This window comes from Ranitomeya variabilis, chromosome 2 (assembly GCF_051348905.1).
Source record: "Ranitomeya variabilis isolate aRanVar5 chromosome 2, aRanVar5.hap1, whole genome shotgun sequence".
Lineage (NCBI taxonomy): Eukaryota > Metazoa > Chordata > Amphibia > Anura > Dendrobatidae > Ranitomeya > Ranitomeya variabilis.
In genome coordinates this window covers 802835867-802861615 of record NC_135233.1, presented here as the reverse complement: position 1 = coordinate 802861615, position 25749 = coordinate 802835867, and the positions used below count along the sequence as shown (strand labels likewise).

At 41.9% G+C, this 25749-nt stretch overlaps 2 long non-coding RNA genes across 3 annotated transcripts in view; one reads left to right on the top strand and one right to left on the bottom strand.

Annotated features, from left to right (window-relative positions):
- Positions 1-12906, top strand: part of LOC143807886 (uncharacterized) — a 61396-nt gene extending 48490 nt beyond the window's left edge. The window contains exons 2-4 of one of the 2 annotated variants that reach the window (XR_013221827.1): positions 2969-3135; positions 10586-10647; positions 12777-12906. This is a non-coding gene — a long non-coding RNA (uncharacterized LOC143807886). Of the gene's footprint in view, positions 1-2968; positions 3136-10585; positions 10875-12776 lie in introns of those variants that run through there. The other variant, XR_013221826.1, reaches the window with a different exon arrangement.
- LOC143807885 (uncharacterized) overlaps positions 1-25749 on the bottom strand; it is a 55790-nt gene that overhangs the window by 3465 nt on the left and 26576 nt on the right. Inside the window, exon 2 of the long non-coding RNA XR_013221825.1 lies at positions 2648-2811. This is a non-coding gene — a long non-coding RNA (uncharacterized LOC143807885). The remainder of the gene's footprint in view (positions 1-2647; positions 2812-25749) is intronic.

Here is a 25749-nt window from a genome sequence, read left to right as displayed (position 1 = left end):
ACATATACCACCCTCAGTGCACATTTCACCACACATACACCAACCTCGCCACATAAAAGTAGAAACACAAAAGTCGCCGCTCAAAACTCGCCACGCGCAAAACTCTCCACATGCAAAACTCGCCACACGTGCAAAACTCGCCACACGCAAAACTTGCACACGCAGAAAAATTGCCACACGCAGAAAAATTGCCACATGCACAAAAGTTGCAACACATGCAAAAGTTGCCTCACACAAAACTTGCACATACTCAAAAGGCACCACACATAAAACTCGCCACGCGCAAAACTCGCCATGCGCAAAACTTGCTGCACACAACTTGCTACACTAACCTGTCACATGCAACTCGACACACAAAAAGTTGCTACACGCATGTCGCCACACAAAACTCATCTCACAAAAGTCCCTACATGCATGTCGCCACACGCAACTCAACACACACAACTTGACACACGAAACTCGCCCTAAAACACACACAAGTCTGGTATCCTTCAAAAATAAAAATCTGATTAATAAGCAGACAAACTACAAGAGCAACAAATGTACCATATAGGAATCCGGCAGCTGTCAGTCACATGACCAGTCTATTATGTGTATGTGTGAGCTAATATATACCGCCAGGGGGTGGGCTTACTGTTGGCTGGGGATTTATCAGGCTGCCATTTTAGCTTACAAATACTGAGGTAAAAATACTGACCAAATAACGTGTGAACGAGGGCCAATACAGGAGGAGATGGCATACAGCTATATACTATATACAGGAGATGACACACAGGTATATACTATTTACAGGGGAGATGACACACAGGTATATACTATATACAGGAGGAGATGACACACAGATATATACTATATACAGGAGAGATGACACACAGGTATATACTATATAGAGGAGGAGATGACATACAGGTACATACTACATACAGGAGGAGATGACATACAGGTATATACTATATACAGGAGGAGATGACACACAGGTATATACTATATACAGGAGCAGATTACCTACAGGTATATAGTATATACAGGAGGAGATGACACAGGTATATGCTATGTATAGGAGGAGATGACATACAGGTATATACTATATACAGGAGATGACACACAGATATATACTATATATAGGTGAGATGACACACAGGTATATACTATATACAGGAGATTACATACAGGTATATCTAATATATAAAGCTGAATGTGTGTATGTATGTATGTGTGTATGTCCGGGATTGGCATCTGTACCGTCGCAGCTACAGCCACAAAATTTTGCACAGTCACACGTCTGGACCCCGAGAGCGTCATAGGCTATGTTGTGAGGTGAAATTTTAACCCCGCGCGTTCCAATTCACCAAACAATTTTGCTCCTATCTACATAATGGGGAAAAAGTGAAGGGAAAAGTGTTGGAGGAAAATTGACAGCTGCCAGATGTGAACAATGAGGACTTAAAGAATGAGAGCGATGGCGACAAAGAGTATATACCGTACAGTTGCTAAGGTGGGGCCCCGACATGGGATACTCACCACACACGGGGATATGAACACAAACACAAAATGCGCCACACACTACCACGTGCTTGAACACATATACCACCCTCAGCACACATTTCACCACACACACACACCAACCTCGCCACATAAAAGTCGAAACACAAAAGTCACCACTCAAAACTCGCTACATGCAAAACTCGCCATATGCAAAACTAGGCTCACGCAAAACTCGCCACACGTGCAAAACTCACCTCATGGAAAACTCACCTCATGCAAAACTTGCACACACAGAAAAATTGCCACATGTACAAAAGTTGCACCACATGCAAAAGTTGCCTCACACAAAACTTGCACATACTCAAAATGCACCACACATAAAACTCGCCACGCGCAAAACTCGCCATGCACAAATCTTGCTGCACACAACTTGCTACACTAACCTGTCACATGCAACTCAACACACAAAATGTTGCTACACGCATGTCGCCACACAAAACTCATCTCACAAAAGTCGCTACATGCATGTCGCCACACGCAACTCAACACACACAACTTGACACATAAAACTCGCCCTAAAACACACACAAGTCTGGTATTGTCCTTCAAAAATAAAAATCTGATTAATAAGCAAACTACAAGAGCAACAAATGTACCATATAGGAAATACGGCAGCTGTCAGTCACATGACCTGTCTATTATGTGTATGTGTGAGCTAATATATACTGCCAGGGGGGAGGGCTTCCTGTTGGCTGGGGATTTATCAGGCTGCCAATAGCAACCAATCACAGCTCAGCTTCTATTTTGCTACAGTTAATTAACCTGAGCTCTGATTGGTTAATATAGGCAACAAAGACATTCTCAGTATAACAAAGCTAATATATGTTGTGAAATGCTTCTATTTGCTTAGTTTTTGCCTTTTAATAATTACATTTCTATCTATTTGTTTTGTGGTTTTTGTGTGCAGAATAAATTTTTGTTAACACATTCTATTTTGCTAACAGCAGTCATTAACCCGGGCGAAGCCGGGTAGTACAGCTAGTATATAATATTTTTCATATAGAAATGTTTGCAAACAGTGCAAACATTGCATTAATACATTTTATTTACTATTTTAAGCTTAATTTCACAAAAAAAGAAACTACAAGAAAACTGGTGGCACCTTCCCTTTAAGCAGCAATATCCACTTGATTAGGGTGGATTTGCCTCGTCTTTCCTACAAATGCCTGAATGGATTTGCTATCCACAGCAGACACTTCCGTACATTTCAGGAGCACATCTTGACAACATCCTGCCTTTTCTTTCTTCACCAAAAAAACATTCTCCCTAAAAACCAAAAGGAAATAATAATTACTATATGACTTCGTATAATTTACATAAACCAAGGTGTTAGAGCGCCACTCTAGCAGGTTTAATATATTATTTCAGTGTCGGAGTGATGCCACTAATGCAAGTTCCCTGACTCGAATCTTATACTTGCCAGGCGCCATCTTCATCTCTTTCTGACGCTCCTCCGATATATTGAGACGTGACCTCCGGCTCACCCAGCAAACACTGGAGCAATTTGGCAAGTCACAAATTGCTGAGGACAGAGCAGAGTGGGGCCATGGGACTAGAGCGGTGCCGGAAAAGTGGTGAAGACGGCAGAGGGTGAGTGAGTATATTACCGGGGTCAGGGAAATTAAAGTGCTGAAACCAAAAACAAAAAGAAAGCTGGAGTGGTGCTTTAGGGTAATTTACAGATTCACTCAGCATTATGAATGAACATGCCAATTTTAACTACTTTATGGTTTACGAACCCAGAAATGGTTAAAAATAGCAACAAAAGCACAAACTCATCAACAGCAGTGTCTTTTTTTTAATATTGCTATGATTTTATTTTTATTTTTTTTGTAGCGGCACTTTTTCTGGTGGAATCTGCCTAAAAGATACAACCTTATAGTATTGAAGCTATACGATTGGATTTGAAACTCGGCATCAGTTTGAACGTTTCTGCATGAGTTTCTCCGATATGTACAAATACGTAGTGATGCACACTCCCCAACAGTGGAAAAGTGTACAGCATTCTGCAGGCAGCTTATTAGTGTGGAGGACAATGCATGCACAATTACCGCACCCAGATGCTTACACATTACATACATTACTTCACATGAGAAGAATCTTTGATGTATGGCATATGATACAGAAGCAGCTTAACATAGGACTGGAATGTAACACTATACATGACAAAAGGAACCTTATGGAACTGAAACTTCATGTTGGTCTATACTTTTCCAGTAGTGAAAGAGCAAGAATGGAGACGCTGTACTTCAGAGATCCAGCTTTAGCTAAGGAATAGTCAGGGTGGCATCAGTATTTTTACCCCATTGTCAGTCATCTTTTAGAATCCATAACTTGGGTTGAAAGAAAAGAAAAAAGTTCACAATATAAATTTTATACAAATCACAGAAGTGCAATGTAAAAAATGCTTTAGCCTTTTCCTCAAGGATCACGGAAATTCTGCTCCAACAATTATATATAGTTTTCCAGTACCAAATGGGGCTCTCTTTAGGGAGATATCCTATAAATATATTAGAACCATTTCCTTTGCAGACTACACTTTGGGCGTTCGAAAACAAAGATATAGCAGAGCAAAAATGTAGAGTTAGAATGGCACTAGGTGGTGGCTATAGACAATTAATACAACGTTGAGGCGTTGAAGTCTGGACTTCCAAGCAAACAATAGAACGTAGAAGCATAGGATTCTATCAGGAACCTTTTTGGCACGCAATACTAAGCAACGTACGGGTGGTGCTCAACAGCAGTGAAGATACGAATCCAAACAAATGAAGAGATAGAAGTGGCACTCACCCCAATGTTGCTGTTTTAGTGATGTCCTTTATTCAAAATATGAAGGCACAAACATGATATGGAGAGGCGGCTGGTGGAGGAAAGGGTGCACCCTTTCCTCCACCAGCCGCCTCTCCATATCATGTTTGTGTTCTGACATGAAGTGAATAAAGTACCAAGTGTTTACTTTTTACCGCCTCGTTGAGCTGGAATTCTTTCTTCATTTCTGGCCTCCTCACGCCCTGACACAGCGTTTCCGTGCTCCGAGCTTCCTGGGATAACGACTATGGTGAGCTGGACTTTTCTTTTGCTATGACATATCAGCCATACAGCAATAAATGTCTAACGCTCCATTTACATCAGCGATGGAGGTTCCCGTGGAGATGCCAGAATTCTTTTTCATTCAGTAAAATATTGGACACCCTACTTGATGGACGCCAATAGAAGTCAAAATGGCTCATCATATGACCTATCCATCCATCACAGTTATGAATGCTTTTGTGCCATTACCAATATGGGGCAGATCAACAGTTCATAGCGGTGGTGCAACGCAACCCAAGATAAGGCTAACAATTTTACTCAATGTCCACATTCACTGGGATAGTCAGTGTCACGGACTTCCAAATGTTGCATAAGAAAAAAGGTCACACAAAATTATAAAAAGGAACTCATATAAAGCAATGGATTGCCGGTTATTAATTTTTTTAATACATTTTTTTTTTTAAAAGACTAAAAGACTAAGGCCTTATGTACACACTAACTCATGTGTATTGTAGTGGTGGTCCAAAAGAAATACATTTTCATCCTACATCCCTATTTAATTCCATAATGTAAACCATTTTCTAATATACTAGAAATACAAATTCCCTATCCCCCTTAAACTACACCAACTGTTTCCCACTGCACTTTTGAGGACACTTCGTTTGAGAAACCCAGTGCACGCCGCGGCACAACCTCTGCCTCACCCTGAATCGAAGCATCAGTGACCTTTGTTTCAGGAGCTGGGCTAATCCCTGCGCAATATGAACGACCGTGCGCCCGCTCACCAGCGTAGATCAGAAATAACGAGCTGGCAGAGTGCACTATATATATATATATATATATCTCAATATGCGATCAAAACATATCAATCCCAAAATGATGTCAATGCGAAAACACACGATCATATGAAGGAAAAGTTATGGAAAAAGTCAGGAGTTTTTTGTTAACTTCCCCCATTAAAGTGCATTTAAAAAAATAAAATAAAAAAAGTGACTCATAATGCTATGGCCAAATGCTAGTCCATCATCCATCGCCCCCTATCCCCCCAAAAAAGGGGTGGGGGTTGCCAAGATAGGAATTTGGATAAGTTACTAGAGGAATGAAACTATAGTGATTTAGTTGGTCTTCCCTCTGCGGTCTGCAGAAGAACAAGGAACAGACTGGTTATCCAAGTGATAAACGTCATAGCCACATATTGGAAGGGGCCCAAAAACAGCTTTGTGCAGAGGATGTAGCTTTTGTGAATGCAAATATCTAGAACCAGAGCTTTTACAGCCATTAGCCCATTTCCTTCATTACAAGGGAGTCTCCCAAATGACTCCATGACCGAACAGCCATCGCAGAAATTGTTCTATGGTCTGTTTACAGAAGCAACTTTAGCTAGAAGTAATGTGGGAGAGGAGACTCCAATCAGCTCCATCAATTAAAAACAATGCAGCCCTCGACAAGAATCTACCCCAGCTCCGTCACATGGCAGGGGTTAAGGACTCGCTCAGCAGGTTTACTTTTTGGATGGATTTCTGCTTCTTGTTGAATTTTAATTAAAATATCTAATCCCACAATATATACGGTAAATCATTTATTTTTTCGACAGACCAGTAGCAAATGAATGTACGCTGCTTGTACAGACTGAGTTATATGAAACTGAAAATACAAATTTGATCAGCTATGTAGTACAAGGGAACCACAGGGCTTTACTTCAAACTAGAACTCGGGCGACCATAAAAGAAAAGTCAGCATTAAAGTGCCGAGAGGTGCCACTCAAATCTCTAGTACTAACAAGAAAAAACACAGACAATTGGAATACATAACCAGTCTATAGTAACATCAATTACATTTCCATTTTATATGTAAAATACCCAAAATAATATATATGACTGGATAGGACCATATCCAACCAACTGCATATTCACTAGGAACAAAGCATGCAACAAAAGGCAGTCAAAAAGTCCAAATATAGAAATGTACAAAAATACTTTATTAATATCAACAGGTAAGAAAAAAAAGTAAGTGTGCACTTCCCCGTGCCAGAATCAAGCACACACAAGAAAAAACAACCTGAGGTCTACATCCAAGTATAAAATTGTATCTAAAAAGTTTGTTTCCCATATAGCATCTAGTCATGGGGCCAATCATGGCCATAGTGACCTGATGTCATCATGAAGACATCCGGATCACTAGGCACTATCAAGTTTGTTAGTTCATGCACTGCGCATGAACTAACTTGTGTCAGTGCAGCATTGATAGTTGGAAAGCATAGCAATGCAGGAGCTTTATAACAGAGTGCTGAAAGTCAAAGCTAAAAAAAAAAAAAAAATGCTTTTTTCATCATACCGCTGAACAAAAAGTGGAATAAAAAGCAATCAAAAAGACAAATGTAAATAAAAATGGTATCCCTGAATAAGTCATCTTGTGCCGCAAGGAACAAGCCGACCCGTGTTGAGGATTACTAGTAAAGTTCAGCTACATGCTGCAGTGATTATACCAAGTTACTAACATACAAAAAAGGATATTTTTTACACTCTGTACCTAAAGCAATCATGAAAACCATATAAATTGGTAAATAAATATATATATATATATATATATATATATATATATATATATATATATATATATACACACACACACAGTGGGGCAAAAAAGTATTTAGTCATTCAGCAATAGTGCAAGTTCCACCACTTAAAAAGATGAGAGGCGTCTGTAATTTACATCAGAGGTAGACCTCAACTATGGGAGACAAACTGAGAAAAAAAAATCCAGAAAATCACATTGTCTGTTTTTTTATCATTTTATTTGCATATTATGGTGGAAAATAAGTATTTGGTCAGAAACAAAATTTCATCTCAATACTTTGTAATATATCCTTTGTTGGCAATGACAGAGGTCAAACGTTTTCTGTAAGTCTTCACAAGGTTGCCACACACTGTTGTTGGTATGTTGGCCCATTCCTCCATGCAGATCTCCTCTAGAGCAATGATGTTTTTGGCTTTTCGCTTGGCAACACGGACTTTCAACTCCCTCCAAAGGTTTTCTATAGGGTTGAGATCTGGAGACTGGCTAGGCCACTCCAGGACCTTGAAATGCTTCTTACGAAGCCACTCCTTCGTTGCCCTGGCGGTGTTCTTTGGATCATTGTCATGTTGAAAGACCCAGCCACGTTTCATCTTCAATGCCCTTGCTGATGGAAGGAGGTTTGCACTCAAAATCTCACGATACATGGCCCCATTCATTCTTTCATGTACCCGGATCAGTCGTCCTGGCCCCTTTGCAGAGAAACAGCCCCAAAGCATGATGTTTCCACCACCATGCTTTACAGTAGGTATGGTGTTTGATGGATGCAACTCAGTATTCTTTTTCCTCCAAACAAGACAAGTTGTGTTTCTACCAAACAGTTCCAGTTTGGTTTCATCAGACCATAGGACATTCTCCCAAAACTCCTCTGGATCATCCAAATGCTCTCTAGCAAACTTCAGACGGGCCCGGACATGTACTGGCTTAAGCAGTGGGACACGTCTGGCACTGCAGGATCTGAGTCCATGGTGGCGTAGTGTGTTACTTATGGTAGGCCTTGTTACATTGGTCCCAGCTCTCTGCAGTTCATTCACTAGGTCCCCCCGCGTGGTTCTGGGATTTTTGCTCACCGTTCTTGTGATCATTCTGACCCCACGGGGTGGGATTTTGCGTGGAGCCCCAGATCGAGGGAGATTATCAGTGGTCTTGAATGTCTTCCATTTTCTAATTATTGTTCCCACTGTTGATTTCTTCACTCCAAGCTGGTTGGCTATTGCAGATTCAGTCTTCCCAGCCTGGTGCAGGGCTACAATTTTGTTTCTGGTGTCCTTTGACAGCTCTTTGGTCTTCACGATAGTGGAGTTTGGAGTCAGACTGTTTGAGGGTGTGCACAGGTGTCTTTTTATACTGATAACAAGTTTAAACAGGTGCCATTACTACAGGTAATGAGTGGAGGAAAGAGGAGACTCTTAAAGAAGAAGTTACAGGTCTGTGAGAGCCAGAAATCTTGATTGTTTGTTTCTGACCAAATACTTATTTTCCACCATAATATGCAAATAAAATGATAAAAAAAACAGACAATGTGATTTTCTGGATTTTTATTTCTCAGTTTGTCTCCCATAGTTGAGGTCTACCTATGATGTAAATTACAGACGCCTCTCATCTTTTTAAGTGGTGGAACTTGCACTATTGCTGAATGACTAAATACTTTTTTGCCCCACTGTATATATATATAATTTACACACACGCACAGTACAGACTAAGAGTTTGGACACACATGTAAAGATTTTTCTGTATTTTCGTGACTATGAAAATTGTACATTCACACTGAAGTCATCAAAACTATGAATTAACACATGTGGATATATATACTTCACAAAAAAGTGTGAAACAACTGAAATTATGTCATATATTCTAGGTTCTTCAAAGTAGCCACCTTTTGCTTTGATGACTGCTTTGCACACTCTTGGCATTCTCTTGATGAGCTTCAAGAGGTAGTCACCGGGAATGGTTTTCACTTCACAGGTGTGCCCTGTCAGGTTTAATAAGTGGGATTTCTTGCCTTATAAATGGGGTTGGGACCATCAGTTGTGTTGTGCAGAAGTCTGGTGGATACACAGCTGATAATCCTACTAAATAGACTGTTAGAATTTGTATTATGGCAAGAAAAAAGCAGCTAAGTAAAGAAAAACGAGTGGCCATCATTACTTTAAGAAATGAAGGTCAGTCAGTCGAAAAATTGGGAAAACTTTGATAGTGTCCCCAAGTGCAGTGGCAAAAACCATCAAGCGCTACAAAGAAACTGGCTCACAAGAGGACCGCCCCAGGAAAGGAAGACAAAGAGGTTCTGAGGATAAGTTTATCCGAGTCACCAGCCTCAGATATCGCAGGTTAACAGCAACTCAGATTAGAGACCAGGTCAATGCCACACAGAGTTCTAGCAGCAGACACATCTCTACAACAACTGTTAAAAGGAGACTTTGTGCAGCAGGCCTTCATGGTAAAATAGCTGCTAGGAAACCACTGCTATAGGACAGGCAACAAGCAGAAGAGACTTGTTTGGGCTAAAGAACACAAGGAATGGATATTAGACCAGTGGAAATCTGTGCTTTGGTCTGATGAGTCCAAATTTGAGATCTTTGGTTCCAACCACCGTGTCTTTGTGCGATGCAGAAAAGGTGAACGGATGGACTGTACATGCCTGGTTCCCACCATGAAGCATGGAGGAGGAGGTGTGATGGTGTGGGGGTGCTTTGCTGGTGACACGGTTGGGGATTTATTCAAAATTGAAGGCATACTGAACCCAGCATGGCTACCACAGCATCTTGCAGCGGCATGCTATTCCATACGGTTTGCGTTTAGTTGGACCATCATTTATTTTTCAACAGGACAATGACGCCAAACACACCTCCAGGCTGTGTAAGGGCTATTTGACCAAGAAGGAGAGTGATTGGGTGTTACGCCAGATGACCTGGCCTCCATAGTCACCAGACCTGAACCCAATCGAGATGGTTTGGGGTGGGCTGGACCGCAGAGTGAAGGTAAAGGGCCAACAAGTGCTAAGCATCTCTGGGAACTCCTTCAAGATTGTTGGAAGACCACTCCCAGTGACTATCTCTTGAAGCTCATCAAGAGAATGGCAAGAGTGTGCGAAGCAGTCAAAGCAAAAGGTGGCTACTTTGAAGAACCTACTGTAGAATATAAGACATATTTTCAGTTGTTTCACAGTTTTTTGTTAAGTATATAACTCCACATGTGTTCATTCATAGTTTTGATGCCTTCAGTGTGAATTTACAATTTTCATAGTCATGAAAATACAGAAAAATCTTTAAATGAGAAGGTGTCCAAACTTTTGGTCTGTACTGTATATACCCCCCTTTTTTGCACCTTATGTCATTAATTAATATATACCCAGTACATTTCTATGATCTTTCACCCAATGTGATTATTCTGAATCAAATTGTCTGCCGTCTGATTACCTTCTCTCTCACTTTAGGGCCTATTAAGGCAAAATAGGGAGAGTCTACGTTGAGCGGGGGCGCCACTCTCCGCGGTAAGGTAGGGAGTCACAGTTCGGACATTAGGGTTACTTTGCACCTTTCTATTTTCAGCCTACAGCAGAAAAGAGGTTTTTAAGGCCAAGTGGTTGAGTGTCATTGTTGTGGGTTTTTTATATTAACTATTAAAGGTTAAGCTTTATCTATACTAGTATCTATATCTACCGATGAACTATAAAATATAGTATATACAGACACTTTGCATATGGATCAAGGCTACATAGCACAATACACACTACTCAAAAAAAAAATAAAGGGAACACTTCAACCACAGAATATAACTCCAGGTAAATCAAACTTCTGTGAAAATCAAACTGTCCACTTAGGAAGCAACACTGTTTGACAGTCAATTTCACATGCTCAGTGCCAATGCTTTCTGGCTGATGTTTTGGTCACTTTTGAATGTTGGTTGTGCTTTCACACGTAGCATGAGATGGACTCTACAACCCACACAAGTGGCTCAGGTAGTGCAGCTCATCCAGGATGGCACATCAATGTGAGCTGTGGCAAGAAGGTTTGCGGTGTCTGACAGCGTAGTATCCAGAGGCGCTACCAGGAGACAGGCCAGTACACCAGGAGATGTGGAGGGGGCCGTAGGAGGGCAACAACCCAGCAGCATGACAGCTACCTCCGCCTTTGTGCAAGGAGGAACAGGAGGAGCACTGCAAGAGCCCTGCAAAATGACCTCCAGCAGGCCACAAATGTGCATGTGTCTGCACAAACGGTTAGAAACCGATTCCATGAGGATGGTCTGAGTGACCGACGTCCACAGATGGGGGTTTTGCTCACAGCCCAACACCGTGCAGGACGCTTGGCATTTGCCACAGAACACTAGGATTGGCAAATTCGCCACAGAACACCGGGATTGGCAAATTCGCCACTGGTACCCTGTGCTCTTCACAAATGAAAGCAGGTTCACACTGAGCACATGTAACAGAGTCTGGAGATGGGGTGGAGAGCGATCTACTGCCTGCAACATTCTTCAGCAAGACCGGTTTGGCAGTGGGTCAGTAATGGCGTGGGGTGGCATTTCTTTGAAGGGCCGCACAGCCCTCCATGTGCTCGCCAGAGGTAGCCTGACTGCCATTACGTACCGAGATTAGATCCTCAGACCCCTTGTGAGACCATATGCTGATGCGGTTGGCCCTGGGTTCCTCCTAATGCAGGACAATGCCAGACCTCATGTGGCTGGAGTGTGTCAACAGTTCCTGCAAGATGACAGCATTGAAGCTATGGACTGGCGCGCCCGTTCCCTAGACCTGAATCCGATTGAACACATCTGGGACATCATGTCTCGCACCATCCACTGTCACGTTGCACCACAGACTGTCCAGGAGTTGGCAGATGCTTTAGTCCAGGTCTGGGAGGAGATTGCTCAGGAGACAATCTGCCGCCTCATCAGGAGCATGACTTTGAGCATCATTCCAACTCCAGACCTCCGTGGGATATTAGTTGTGATTTACGTTGATCATTTTTAGGTTTTATTGTTCTCAACACATTCCACTATGTAATGAATAAAGATTTACAACTGGAATATTTCATTCAGTGATATCTAGGATGTGGGATTTTAGTGTTCCTCTTATTTTTTTGAGCAGTGTAAAACTGCACAAATGGTGAAACTGGTATACTTTAATCAATAGAATGCATCATTCAATGTCTCTGGTTTAACTACACTATTCCTTGTCAACCCACTGTAATATTAGCGATAAAGGGTTACAGAGGGAAAGCTACCGAGGAGGGGGGGCGCCATTGTCGACAATTGGGTGCCAACATCCGCTGATAGGTCAGTGCCAATGTGAGGCCTATAGGAGGGACATAATAGCAATGATTGTTTATTGGGCCTCCTCTCGTGGCAATGCTTAGTGTCAAAATATTGCTTTGATTGTGGTTTGGTTTGCGGTATGCTCTTTGTTTATAGATTTTAATGTATAGGTGCTGCTCCAAAATTATAGACCATCAAAAAGTTAAATTTATTTCAGTTCTTCAATACATAAAGTGAAACTCATTATATATAGTCATTACAAACAGATCTATTTCAAGTGTTTATTTCTGTAAATGTTGATGTAAATGCATCTAAACAATTAAAATACATTTATCCATTTCATTTATACAACACCATTAATTCCACAGAACTTTACAGGTATCACTGTCCCCACTGTCTTTGGAAAGTGCGCGGAAACCTACGCAAACTCTGTGCAGATGCTGTCCTTGGTGGGATTTGAACCCAGGACCCCAGCAATGCAAAGCAACAGTGCTAACCAAATAAAGTACATTTATCTTAAGTGTTGTGTACCCTCTTATGGATAGGCTTTTCATGATCTAATAATGTAAAGTGGACTATTCAGAGCGGATTATCAGCTCCCCCACTAAAATGTATTTAATAAGAAAAAAAAAAAATCTATACAACGTTGGGCCAAGTTGCATTCACTTTTTTCATTTTGTTGAACAAAAATTGAAGAAGTCAAGAAGGAAATCTGAGAGCACTATCGCTCTTGATGGAGACATGGAATGTCAAAATGAATGTGCATACCAAACCAAGTACTTATAGCCAAGATGCAAAGCCATTTGAGACTCACTCCTTTCCCCCTCTCCAGCTATCTTATATCTACAGAGCGACTCTGCCAAGTTATGAACTTAAATCAAAAGCTAGAGCGCCAACATTCTTATTGTATGGGAGACATTCCATCCAATAAGATGTAAGTGAACACCAAAAACATTCATACGATGGGGATGTGCTAATCTTATCCTTTGTAGCAACCGTAAATACATACTGAGGTAAAAATATGTATTTTAACTACTCAAAGCAATGTAGTTCTATAAAAGAAGAACAGATTTTTTATTTTTTTTTGCAAATTTAAAAAGAAAATAAACACTATAGGGGTCCTTATGAGGTGAATCTCCAGTCACATGCCATCATTTGTCACATAGATGTCAGAAAGAAGTGGTCCAAGATTCAGAACCTGCCTCTGCCCTGTAAAAATTGAAACCTGTTGTGCAGAGATTGCTCCTCTCTTGGAGTACCCAACAATATTTCATGCAGTCAGCCATTCAATTGAATTGCTGCCTATTAATGAAAATACCCCCTCCCCAAGAACAACAAAGGGTTACAGAACCAAGACCCTTGGTGAGCGAGCAATTTGGAGAGACAAATCCTTTTGTTATAGCATTCTATTGTCTGTAGATTTGTAAGATTAGAAGTCATGTTCATCAGGTAAAGACGTGGTCACATACGGTCATTGTTACTGTAATGTAGGGTATTCGCCCAAGACTGTATAACAGCAGCAATATAGTTTTGTTCTATCGGACACATTAAAGCTCTCCTGCATTTAGATCCATTGAGAAAATCTTGAAGCCAATGGCAGTTGGCAGCTGCAAACATCTGACTGAAAGCCCATCGACTTCTTCACAGCTTCCAGTCGAGGATGTTTACAGCCGCTTACTGTCAACAGCAAATTACCTATTAAGTTTCTACAAAAAGGATTTTGGTTTTTTTTATTATTATTTTTAATTACATTACATGATAACATCAAATTTTAACAGATGGATAGGACTTCCTACAATCCAGAGGTTATATAGAGTACCAAGAAAGCTTTGCTCATGCCTAAACTGGAATCCAAGTTTAAGGCTGGAGTCACACTAAGGGCTCCTTTCCACTTGCGAGATAAACGTCCGTGTCTCGCATGTGAAAACCAAGCTCTGGCACCGGCACTTGGGAGCGGAGCGTGCGGCTGCATGTGCTGCTATGCAGCCGCACTCTCCGCTCCGGAGTGCCGGCGCCAGAGCTTGGTTTTCACATGCGACACACGGACGTTTATCTCGCAAGTGGAAAGGAGCCCTTATGTATAGCATCCGATGCAAGAGCATTGGATCTGATCTGCTACAGACCTTCTGCTCCAGCTCTGCTATGAGCGGGAGCCAAGTGTCATGCTACTGTGCTCCCTCCTGTTCCTCTCGCACATCTCCTCCTCTGCTGGCGTATATCAGATGACATCTGAGTGCTGTGCGCTGTGTCACTCGCAGCCATATCGATGCTTTATCAGATAGCACTCAGCCGTATTGTATGATAGTGTGACTAAAGCCTAATGGTCAAGGTCATACTGGCAAATATATTACACTCCGGTGAGAAACCAAAATCTATTAATCTATTGGTCAAGTCCTAAAAGGAACAAAGCAAAACTTATCAAAGCTGAGCAACCTTACATTCCAGACATTACTCACACTTGGCATCAATATAAAACTTAGAGAGGGACTCTTTAACCAAGCAAATACTAGACATGTCATAGCATCACATGAAGAGTAGCGGAGGGGGGAAAGAAGGAGAGAAGCAGGGGGAAGAAGAATACAAATAAATGATTATGGGGAGGATACACATTTACAGGCCCTGTTCATTTGCCAAGTCCATGCAGCAGCAGGCAATATGTTGTGAGGCACAAGACAGACTACATGGAAGCTCTTACAAGTCAATCTTTCTCATAATTAAAAATATGCAAAATTTAAACCCTGACAAGAAATCAAAGATAAATATCAACACGAAGCAAACAGTCAGTTGTAAATTCTAACAGCTAGTATAGACCATCACTTGGAAATATAGATTTTATTTTTTTCAGCATTTCAGCTCTCCCTCTGTGTACCCCATGCACTTTTATACCGCACATATGCACCTTCTTGCTCCTCTTGCTTATAAATTATAGGCTTCAATAAACTGATTTAATTTTTGTACCATATTGTGGACTCTGCAATGAGTCCCTTTCGTCTCTATTTCATGTTTAAATCTATGACGATCTGTGCATGATAGTCCATATATTGAGTAGCATTATGGATATCCTTTTATAACCCATGATAGTGATGTTTACTAGTGATGAGCAAATATACTCGTTACTCAAGATTTCCCTAGCACGCTCAGGTGGTCTCCGAGTATTTTTTGGTGCTCGGAGATTTCGTTTTCATCGCCGCAGCTGAATGATTTACATTTGTTAGGCCTGTTTCACACGTCAGTGGCTCCGGTACGTGTGGTGACAGTTTTCTCACGTACCGGAGACAATGACTCACATAGACACATTAAAATCAATGTGTCTTTGCACGTCAGCGTGTTTTCACGGACCGTGTGTCTGTTTGCAAAACACAGAGACATGTCAGTGTTCGTGGGAGCGCACGGATCACACGGACCCATTAACCCCTTACTGACCTCGGACGTACTATACCGTCCGAGGTCAGCTCCCCTGCTTTGATGCAGGGCTCCGCGGTGAGCCCGCATCAAAGCCGGGACATGTCAGCTGTTTTGAACAGCTGACATGTGCCCGCAATAGGCGCGGGCAGAATCGCGATCTGCCCGCACCTATTAACTAGTTAAATGCCGCTGTCAAACGCAGACAGCGGCATTTAACTACCGCATCCGGCCGTGCGGCCGGATATGACGTCATCGCCGACCCCCGTCACATGATCGGGGGTCGGCGATGCTTCTGAATGGTAACCATAGAGGTCCTTGAGACCTCTATGGTTACTGATCGCCGGTGGCTGTGAGCGCCACCCAGTGGTCGGCGCTCACAGCACACCTGCAATTCTCCTACATAACAGCGATCTGATGATCGCTGTTATGTAGCAGAGCCGATCGGGCTGTGCCTGCTTCTAGCCTCCCATGGAGGCTATAGAAGCATGGCAAAAGTGAAAAAAAAAAGTTTTTAAAAATGTGAAAAAAATAAAAAAAACATAAAAGTTTAAATCACCCCCCTTTCGCCCCAATCAAAATAAATCAATAAAAAAAAAATCAAACCTACACATATTTGGTATCGCCGCGTTCAGAATCGCCCGATCTATCAATAAAAAAAAGCATTAACCTGATCGCTAAATGGCGTAATGAGAAAAAAAATCGAAACGCCAGAAATACGTTTTTTTGGTCGCCGCGACATTGCATTAAAATGCAATAACGGGCGATCAAAAGAACGTATCTGCACCAAAATGCTATAATTAAAAACGCCAGCTCGGCACGCAAAAAATAAGCCCTCACCTGACCCCAGATCACGAAAAATGGAGACGCTACGAGTATCGGAAAATGCCGCAAATTTTTTTTTTTTTTTGCAAAGTTTGGAATTTTTTTTCACCACTTAGGTAAAACATAACCTAGACATGTTAGGTGTCTATGAACTCATAATGACCTGGAGAATCATAATGGCAGGTCAGTTTTAGCATTTAGTGAACCTAGCAAAATAGGCAAGCAAAAAACAAGTGTGGGATTGCACTTTTTTTGCAATTTCACTGCACTTGGAATTTTTTTCCCGTTTTCTAGTACACGACATGGTAAAACCAATGATGTCGTTCAAAAGTATAACTCGTCCCGCAAAAAATAAGCCCTCACATGGCCAAATTGATGGAAAAATAAAAAAGTTATGGCTCTGTGAAGGAGGGGAGTGAAAAACGAAAACGGAAAAACGAAAAATCCCAAGGTCATGAAGGGGTTAAAGTCAATGGGTCCGTGTAAAACACGTACCGCACACGGATGCTGTCCGTGTGCCGACTGAGTACCACACGGACCGTGCAGGAGACAGCGCTACAGTAAGCGCTGTCCCCCCAGCGTGTGGTGCTGAAGCAGCCATTCATTTCTTCTCCCCAGCAGCGTTCGCTGGAGAGAAGGAATGAAAAATCAATGTTTTATTATTTTTGCGTGTAAAATAAAGATCCTTGTCACCTGCCGCCTTCCACCCCCTGTGCGCCCGCCGGCATTTAAATACTCACCCAGCTCCCTCGATGCTTCCTCTCAGCGCCTGCAGATTGTCCTGTATGAGCGGTCACGTGGTACCGCTCATTTCAGTGATTAATATGTGGCTCCACCCCTATGGGAGGTGGAGCCGCATATTCATCACTAATGAGCGGTACCATGTGACCGCTCATACAGGACAATCTGCGGCGCTGAGAGGAAGCATCGAGGGAGCTGGGTGAGTATTTTAATGCCAGCGGGCGGGCGCACAGGGGGTGGGAGGCGGCAGGTGACAAGGATCTTTATTTTACAAGCAAAAATAATAAAAAAACATTGATTTTTCATTCCTTCTCTCCAGCGAATGCTGCTGGGGAGAAGAAATGAATGGCTGTTTCAGCACCACACGCTGGGGGACAGCGCTTACTGTAGCGCTGTCTCCTGCACGGTCCGTGTGGTACTCAGTCGGCACACAGGCGGCACACGGCTGCCGCACGTGTGCCACACTGATGTGCCACGTGAGCTCACGGACACACGTACACGGATAACTCCGGTACCGATTTTTCCGGTACCGGAATTATCTGGACGTGTGAGACTGGCCTTAGCCAGCATAAGTACATGTGGGGGTTGCCTGGTTGCTAGGGAATCCCCACATGTACTTATGCTGGCTGACAGATGTAAATCATTCAGCTGAGGTGAGGAAAACTAAATCTCCGAGAACTAAAAAAATACTCGGAGGACACCCGAGCATGCTCGGGAAATCACGAGTATATTCGCTCATCACTAATGCTTACCGATCATGCTACCATTACAGTTAAGAAATTTAGAATTTAAAACAACTAGTGTGCAGAAAGGTGAAGAAAGTGAGTCTTCAAAGTCAAATTACAGTTTTCTATAGATACCTCTAATACTGGACTTCAACAAGGGGTTGGTGTGGTGTAGCAGGTTTGCAAATACATGTGCCAACACCGCATACAGAAGGCATAGCCTTCAGCTGTGTTACATGTTGGTTGAAATGCCCAGATGTGGCCCAGTTAGCTTAGTGGGCAAGAAACTGCTTATTGTTTCTTTACTTGGGATCTGCAAATATGTTAAAGAGACACAGAGCTTCACTATGTGCAGTGGGTACCCAGAGTTGTTTGAGGTCACAAATAGTGCTGGATGCCCAGAAAGTGCTGGCATACTGGATCTGCCTGGAGGTGGGTCCAAAGTATAAGACACTGCAGTCTTGAGCAGGTCTATCCATATTTAGACTGCCCAGAGAGAGGAGACAAAGATAGAATGTAAAATCTGCTCTGGAATAAGGCACCAATTATCCAGAACACCCCATCTTAATCGGTGTGAAAGCTCAGCCTGTTGCAAAAATGCTCTGATCTAACAACTGTATGTCCTAAACAGTGGTCACCAACCTGTAGCTCTCCATCTAATGCAAAACTACCAGTATTCTCTGAAAGACTTACTGTCTGGGCATGCTGGACTGGTAAGTTTAGTAAAAGCTGGAAAGCCACAGGGTGGAGACCATTACCCCAAAATGTCAGTAGAGTTCACAGATGGTTTCAGGATGCAGATTTGTGGTCTGAGTCAGAAGGAGAAGCTGACAAGCTCTGCCAGGATCTAGGAAGAGATGTGACAGGTAGCCAAAATAGTGAACTTTCCTTGCAGTCTTTGGTCCTGAAAGACTGTGGCCCACAGAAGAAGACCAAGCTACCGGAATAAGCTCAGTTCCCAACAATACTTGAATAACTGGACTATGTTCTGCGCCAAATACCTCTACGGCTGTACTCACATCCATGTGTTGTCAATTTAAATCAAGTCAGCGCCCCAAGCTAGAGAGAGTTTCATTGACAAATATACCCATCAGATTAAAAAAAAAAAATTCAGAGCATGTCCGATTCTCAGTTTCAGTGATCTGACTTGGTCATTAAAGTCCACAGAGATCAACATAAAACAGATGACACACTGAAGACATACTCTGTGCTGGAGTTAAAAACTGATGAAACTTGGCTGGAACTCTGTTACAATGGGAAAAAAGTCCATTTAACCTGGATGTGTGCATGCAGCTTCAGCAGTTTATAACCAAGCTTTGTGTCATTATTGAAGTGGAACAGCATAGCCTTAGGTTGTTCTTGTCATTCTGTAACGACCAAGCTAGGTGTCTCAACTGTATCTGTGCCTGCAAATTGCCGTTTAACAATTTGATGCTGTAACAATTACGCTTGTCTAGTCACCCCAAGTACAGGCAATTAAAATATAACCATCGTGTCTGCATTTTACGACCAAGCTGGGCAACGTGGTACAAGTCTAAAGACCACACAAGTTTAGACCTGCATTTTTTTTTTTCTTAAAATCAATTTTACAGACATTTTACATTTGTTCATTCTGAGAAAGCGTTCAATGGAGGCATACATTCAGAATGTAGTCAAATCTTCTGCACATCAGCTATGCAACTCGTAAAGCATGTCAAACATTACACAAAGAATTTTAGAAATGTTCTCTTTCAGGTAAAACATTAACATGTAATACAATTAACTTTGTACTAAGCAAACACACACATTTCCATTTCATAACCGGGTAATTAATTGATGTGGGTTATAGAGTAACAAATGTGTGCAGTTATTCAACATCTAGAGAGGTTTTAAAACACTTCAGCAGCAAAAACTGAAGGGTATGTGCACAAGTTGCGGATTCCATTGCGGATTTTTCCCACGCGGATTCTGAAAAATCTGCAGGTAACACGCCCTGCGCTTCACCTGCAGATTTCACCTGCGTTTACACGCCTGCGGATTCCAATTATGGAACAGGTGTAAAACGCTGCGGAATCCGCACAAAGAATTGACATGTGGCGGAAAATAAACAGCAGCATTTCCACGTTGAATTTTCCACAGCATGTGCACAGCGGATTTGGTTTTCCATATGTTTACATGGTACTGTACACTGCATGGGAAACTGCTATGGATCCGCAGCCAAATCCACATGTGCACAGACCCTAAATTCACTTTCTACATTAACCTGTAGAGGAGAGGAAAATATTTTTTTTTATTACGATATAAATATACATCTACATCTCTGCATAAATCATAAGGCATAGAATAATGTATTAGAAATGTCAGGCATAGGGCTTAATCCCAAGCAACCTGGGATCAGAGGGGCGGGTTCCAAAGTTACAAAGTTGGATATGAATTAAAGTGCATGTCCAGCTGTAAATGCCATGTTAGTTTCCAATGCAATCTAGCACTGTACTGTAACTTTATTTACATCATATCTCTGTGCTCACTACTGGAAGGTGATCAAATTTAGTCACTTCAAGTCGATAAAACTGAATTATTCTAATTTCTGGTTCAGTCTGCTCATCAAGCCAACAGCTTATAGTAGAGGGGAATATGTCGCTACCAGACACACTGAAATCCAGCATATGTGGACACTACTGCACTCCAGCCAAATTAGGTACAGGCCAACACAAAATGGCTGTTGCCGACATGCACCAGAACTTTCCCGTAACATATAAGCTGCCATCTTTGATTTCAATAAAGAGAAGACACTTAATGCTTTTTCTTCTTCCAAATTTCATTGCTGGAATACTTTTGTTGATGAGCACCAGGTACATATATTTCTGACAGCAGCTACAGCATAAATCAATAATTTTTTTTGTTTTTATTTTACTGGGGATTTTTTTCCTATTGGTGAATTTTATCTGGAAGTCATCTCCCAGCCATGGGGAAGCAGCGAATATCAAATACTCAAACAGTTACAGTAGTAGCCTACCTATAGTCTTTATATACCGTACATACCTGACACCACTTCCCCTCACCCTCCAACATCTGCCAAGGGAGAAGAGTTGGGACTCTACAGTACACATCATAAGAAATCCAGTCCTTCCAAAGCAGTTGTCAGTCATCTCCACTATACCTTGTGCATCTATGAATACTTATAATATATATTAAAGAGGAGATATATTCACAGGAATGGTTCAGCCGTCACATCAGTCGTCCATGGCAACTGGCCGGGAGCCCGGCAAACCTCCTAGCCGCCAGCATCCCTGGCACCTCTTCTGATTATTACACCTGTTGTAACTATGACATCACACCTAAATTGAACCAAACCCGTTCACTTTTCCAGTTGTAGCGCTGGCCATCTCTGCTGTACTGCACGTTAAATTTGACAAAGCAACCCAACATACTCCTATGACGCCATAGGGTTAGGCATTATAGGCCGCCATAAATATCCAAGTAGTGCGTTGCCCACACCACTACCGTGAAATGACAATACCAGTACTGCTATGTATATTGCAGTGTCAATTCTATAGCAACCTGCAACAAATCCAGCCATTACAATAAACGTTATGGCAAACAAAACGCTGCTTATCCACTTGCCACAGATCCAACTGGTCCACTCCACAGCACCAATGCTATTGGGTGGACTAGGTTCTGCTGCATCAGAGTTGCTCTGCCAGAATAGTAGCTTTGAAGATGCACCTCACAAGATGGATTATAATTGTCATACTGGGGAAAGATGCATCTTATCTAGGAAGATTGTAACTTCTGCTAGCCAACCACCACCTATCACACCATTTCCAATTAAACTAAACAACTCCAGAGAGATTAGCTAGACTTCCAAGGCTTAAAGTGCAGCTTCACCTTGAAAGCCATTTTTCATATAGATACAATCTCTAGAGGAAAAGTTCAAGTATGTCAACATATTTTCACCATTCCAGAGATAAAGATTTGAAATGGGCTCCAAGTTGTGCTGGCATCTGAACAAAAAGCTCAGCATTTCCTGCGTTTTTACCTCCCTGCACATTGGACAACTACCGTAGGCACTGAAAAGAAATTCAGGATATCAACCAGAAGTTCTCCCAGTCCACAAGTTTGACTTCAATAGCAACCAGCAGAACTAGGATAACAGCTCAGACATAGGTCGGAAATTAAGCTGGTCATACACATTAGATAGCTGTTGAGAGAAGGCCGTCTACTAACCCAACTCACCTATACACATGAAAGGGTGAATCAGCCAAGTGTTCCTGTGTCCTTTATAGGAAAACTGCTGCCAAACTTCTCTGGCAGTGGCTTACTTCCATGCCAAACAAAAGCATCGGCTATTTAAGTTTAATAGGTCGAATATGTTGCCCCTCATTAGATGGATAGCCAATCCTGCTGATACCAGGGGATTCGCCCGACTTATCCGATACGCATGAGGGCCTTAGGGCTAGTACCACACAAGAAGTTGTGTAAATCTGTAATTATATCTAATCACAGAAATGTTCAAAGTCAAACACCATCATGGAGAAAGAAAGGGGATGATGGGAATATACAGTATCACCATCTTTGCACTCACGGCTTACTGATGCTGTTAGTAGGCAGGGGTCAAGTTCCCAGAAAATAATAAAACAGGTTTAGAGGAGTAAGGTACAAGCTGCTCTTGGCAGAGTAATAGCTTTCTGAGTAAAAGTTAACTATCAGATTGAAATCTACAGTGTGAGGGAATGTGAGGTTAACATACCAAAAAGTGGGACTGAATGCTCAGTTACTATGGTACAACTCCTAACCTTCAAAGCGCTCAAGGTTGTTCGGGTTTGAAAAACAAAAGAGGAAGGACAAAATTCCAGCGTACGTACACTGGAGTATTTCCATTACTTCCCCTGCCTTTCAGCCACACCCTATAAAACAATTAATGACAGGAAGAGATTCAGATTCAACAGTTTGCAACCAGACAGCTTCAGGCAGAAGTAAAACTTCCTAATTTCTTGCTCAGTAAGAGGCAATTGCTCTGCTTATTTAATATTCGGAGCATGGCTGAATGGGAAGAAAGTGATCAGTCAAGCAGAGGTTTAATGTTGGAGTATGATTAACAAAATCAGCCTCCAAAAAGGTCAATTAAACACTCATAATGTGGAAAATATACATATATTATACAAACCATTACTCACAATGAGTGTATACTTTATGATGACACGTTCCTAAGTTTAAGTGGCATAACACCAGGCAAGGTGGCAGCCGATCAATAAAAATGCAACAGTGTATGTCTATGTCTCAAGGAACCTATACACAGAGTGAAGTCAACTGAAATCAAATTTAGACTGTCACCCTAGACTTTCTAGTACTGGGGCATCCAAGTCTCCCAAACGGTAGTGGGTGGGAGAAGGGTCACACATGTTCAAAGAATCAAAAGCTTTGAGCTGTTAACTGAAAATAAAAGCCAGAACGAGAGGGGTCTTATTCTTCTCCATCCATTGAAAACATATGCATGCAGGAGTGTTGGAGGGGAGGCTAATTGGGAAAGGTATTACAATAGTTTGTCTTGCACACCCTGTGAGCGGCACAAATGACATTTACCCAATAACTATTAGACCTCAAGCATGGCCAGGTAACAGGCACTAGTCCTATTCATATGCACATGGCTGTTTTATATAGCCTTATTCAACCTTGAATGCTATATTTGACCCAATAGGCTTTTCATTTTATATAGAATATGCCATCGGACAATGAATTAATGAGACCTCTTCCTCAAAAAGTCTCAATACCAGAGTATCAGTGACACCACTGATAACACTTCCGTTTGTACAGCCTACACCAGACATCTCTGCAGTATGCATCCAGACCAAAAAAAAAAAGATTAAGATAAACTTGCAAGAAAAAGGTTTAACTCATGTTCTCACATTGGCTGAGCTCTCACACCAATCTACAGTAGAAGTGACATGCCCACATGCATACACAAGTGGGCACAGAAGTGTTCAGGTGACACCTCTGGGTCAACGCAAACTGGTGCCCTCATTGGTGGCTACAGGTAGCGGAGTATGTGTACTGCATCTGCCGGCCACATCCTGGGGTGCCAGCCATATGCTGAGGGCCGTGGTTTATTCATTGTTTGGTTGTTTAATAACTGCAGTTGCAACTGTATCCAAACTGGAAGTTCGGTTTATTAGCAAAATGTAGAAATGTAAGAATCCAAATAATTTAAAATAGTTCAACACAACTAACAAGAGCTTTTGCCAAATTTGAGGACAAAAAAAAAAAAAAAAAGTCTACTAGTCTCAAAATTCAACCCCTTCATGACAAGAATTTTAGTGGCTGTTCAGATCAGCTGCACAGATAATGCATAGCCAGACATCAGAGGAATATTCGTTCATTCTTGAAGGGCATGAACCTCCAGTTCACTAACACTCTCAGGTTGACTCAGAGACTGGTCCAAGAAGTTATTAAAAAAAATGTTAACCAGGACTTTTTTTTTTTCTCCCCCTCTTATGGGGCTAAGAGCCTACCAGCAAGTAGTTGGTAACCAAATGCCTGTTCTGCAAAGATCCTTCTGCTCAGCTGTTATGGACCACTCCAGACGTAGGCTGGAGCTCAGGCATTACTGGACCCTTCGACAGGACAATGGTCCCAAGTATACCAAAGTTCACCAACACCAGTAGTCCTGGACAATTCTGGAGTGGTACTCACAGATGCCCAGCTTGAGCCGCATAGAAAATAGTATGCAGGATATGACTAAGGTTGTTGGAGCAACAATATTACTTACCTAGAAGCCCATGTCCCTGAGGAATGGGCTAATATTCCTCAGGAAGACATCCAGAGTCTGGAGTCTGTCTACAGATCACATTTCCTGCAAATCATAAGAGCCAAAAGGCGTACTAGGCACTAAAGACTTGTCACGAAAGGGTTGACTAGTTTTGTGTGGCGTTTGGAGAAACCAATTATGCAGTTAGTGTTTGGTTTATTGCAGAAAATGTTTACGTTTTACCAACGTGCGTGCGTTCTTCGAAACTGGTATGAAAATGGTAAGGAGTCGCAAAATATTTTTAGCAACTTTGCATGGTTTAGAAATTTTGCAACTTTTCAAAAGCATTTTGAACACGAATTCTGGTATCCAGTATCTACACCACAACATAAACTCATACAATAAGATAATGAAAATGTGATTCTTCAGTCAGTGAATTACTTTTGTATGTATACTTCTGTAAAGGTCATTGGAGGGTTGGCAACCCTCCATACATTCCTGGTCAGTGCGTAAAAATAAAGCACTTTATGCAAGAAAAAACAAATTTGGTCCTTTTTTTTTTTTTTTTTTGAAGCTGGAGAAACCCATACAGATTATTATGACAAATTATTTGTTTTACAGTTTACACTGAATGCAGATAATGTCTTAGTATCAGAATTATGGGATGTAGGCATCAATTAACCCCTTTTACTTTTGCCATGCTCCAATAGCAGCTGCCACAACTTGATCGGCTCTGCTACATAGAGGTGATGCTCAGGTCGCCTCTATGTAGCAGAACTACAGACTTGCTATGAGTACCGACAACTGGGTGGCGCTCATAGCAATCCTGCATCAACAACCATAGAGGTTTCAAGGAGACCTCTGGTTGTCATGCCGACGCACCGATGACCCCCGATCACGTGATGGGGTCACCGATGCGCGCAT